This window comes from Lepeophtheirus salmonis, chromosome 5 (assembly GCF_016086655.4).
Source record: "Lepeophtheirus salmonis chromosome 5, UVic_Lsal_1.4, whole genome shotgun sequence".
NCBI classification, from domain to species: domain Eukaryota; kingdom Metazoa; phylum Arthropoda; class Copepoda; order Siphonostomatoida; family Caligidae; genus Lepeophtheirus; species Lepeophtheirus salmonis.
Genome location: NC_052135.2, coordinates 42,980,964 through 42,983,305, shown reverse-complemented (window position 1 = coordinate 42,983,305; position 2,342 = coordinate 42,980,964). Strand labels below are relative to the sequence as shown.

General features: G+C 27.2%; 1 long non-coding RNA gene across 1 annotated transcript; it reads left to right on the top strand.

Annotated features, from left to right (window-relative positions):
• The first annotated feature begins 1,607 nt into the window (after positions 1 to 1,607).
• LOC121118350 (uncharacterized) lies at positions 1,608 to 2,100 on the top strand. Its single transcript, XR_005864408.1, has 2 exons — positions 1,608 to 1,700; positions 1,777 to 2,100. It is a non-coding gene; the product is annotated as an uncharacterized lncRNA (long non-coding RNA).
• Positions 2,101 to 2,342: the final 242 nt, after the last annotated feature.

Here is a 2,342-nt window from a genome sequence, read left to right as displayed (position 1 = left end):
GAAAATGACATAATAGAGTCCACACTACATATTAACCAGATGCCCCAACAAAAAATTTAATTAAATTTTTGACAATTCAGGCCCCCAAATGTGTTTTGGTTTTTTTTTTTCATTTATATTTTATTGTAAAAAGAAAGGGATTGTCCGTATGACCTTAAATATGACATTTTTATTGTTCAAATGTGTGAAAATGCCCTTTTACTGCCAGTCCAATTTTAGGGTGAAGTCTTTACTCACAAGACCAAGTTCTTAAATATTTTCATCGAGTCCACTTTGCGTCCACAGAAAAGAAAAGATATTTTCATGACTACTTTTTATATACAGTAAAAAAATTCAAAAAAAAAAGTCCAATTCGAATCGCAAGTTTTAAAAATATATACATCTTTATTCTTAAGCTTAATCTTATACGTTATTCACGACTTAAATATTGAAATTGATTATTTTGCTATTTATAAATAATATGCATAAGATATCCTATGTTTATTATAATTATAATTATAGCCACTAGATTTTTACGTGGACATAACTTTCTGATTTTTTGAAATTAAATTCCATGTCTATTTCTGAGAACAAAAATGAAGAGTTTTTTATTTTTTTGAAAATCGGTCAAAATAGTAGATTTTTGAATTTTCCGTTGGAAATTGAGAATTTTTTTATTCAAAGTAACTTACTATTTTGATGATTCCTATAAAAAATGAATGATCTTCTCCATATAATACCTATCAAATTAGATTTGTAATTTTTCGGAAGAAGTAAACGTGGTTGTAGCACTTTTTCGATTATAACTTACGTGTATGCAAATACATCTTTCCAGATGTGGACAAGTTATTAGTAAGAAATTTGAATTTTTTTTTCTGTTAAGTGCTAAGTGCATGCAAAAGTTTTTGATCCAAATACTGTTAACTATTTTTTAAAGACTTGATATGATTTTTGAATTGAACAACTTTTAATTTAGTTGAATGATATGTAATGTTGAATTAATGTAAATAAGAGAAAAACATATTTTTCCCCGAAAATGGACGTCCTTTCAACAAAAAAGGCGCTGAGTTCATTTGATCAATCTTGGCAGATCTTAATACATTTGTAACATATTTCCAACAATTTCTCAATCTTCAACCCTGTGAACAAAAAATGTACTTATCAAAAAACCACAATAAAAGAGTATTCCAATTGAATTACAGATAATTCAGTTAACATTTTTAGCTCAAAGATTTTCTAATGGCTCAAATCGATGATTGAAAAACTGATATATCAAATATAATGCGTAAGACATTATAGGTAGAGTTAAACTACTCAAATAACATTCGAATTTACTTCTAAATAAGCTACATTATTTAACAAATAAAACAGATAATTTTTTCAAAGAAAACAATCGAAATAATTAACATATAAATATTTCATTCCTTAAAGTCTGTAAATACTTATACATATATATTTAAACATTTGAACATAACAAAAACATGATTGTATGTTATTTTTTCTTCAAGTTAAAAGTGTTATGTAGAAAAAGAAAAAAAAATTATCTACTTATGTAAATAAATTTGTAAACGATTTTTTTTTCTTTTGAGTATATAAAGAAACAACTTTCAAATGATCAATACGATACAATTTAAAGCCTTCGTCACATCAACATCCTAAAAAGAGCTAGTCAAAAACTCAAAAAATACAACATCATGTATGCTGAGGGAATGTACATCAATGTAAGTACATAATTAATTTGCATGCTTTGACAAAATAATTAATTTATTATTATCATAATCATCTGGTACAAAATAGTATAACAAAGCAAACTCCGTCTGTGGATCTCGACTCAAATACAGACATGAGTACTCCTCATCCCTATCTCTAGCCTCGACCTCATCTTCTTCATCCTCCAAGGAGATCAGCTCCAGAAACGATCAACGGAGAGCTAGCTATGGAAGTACGACAAAGAAATCGATGTGATAATGAAAATCACTAATCGATTATTCTCTCTCCACTGAGTGTATTCTCTCCTAAAAAGTACAAAAATAAGACATTAATATGTCTTGCTATTTTATGAAGTTATAATATGTTTTTAATGTTTGTTATATTAATGATCAATAAAGTAAAAATACTCAATCTAAGTTTTTTCTTATTTGCAAGGTGGATAATGGTCATTGAGCAAAATAATGAGAGGCCAAATAGACTATATATAGTGGTTACTTTACTCAAATTTACACTGTCGATTGGCTGTCGATTTTTATACTTCTTTTCCCTCCCATATCAGTTTTATTCTGAACTTTGATTTTTATTGTATTCGAACTCTCTCTATTTAAGCTTCTATAAATAATTCACAACAATTATTTAATGATAATTCAGTA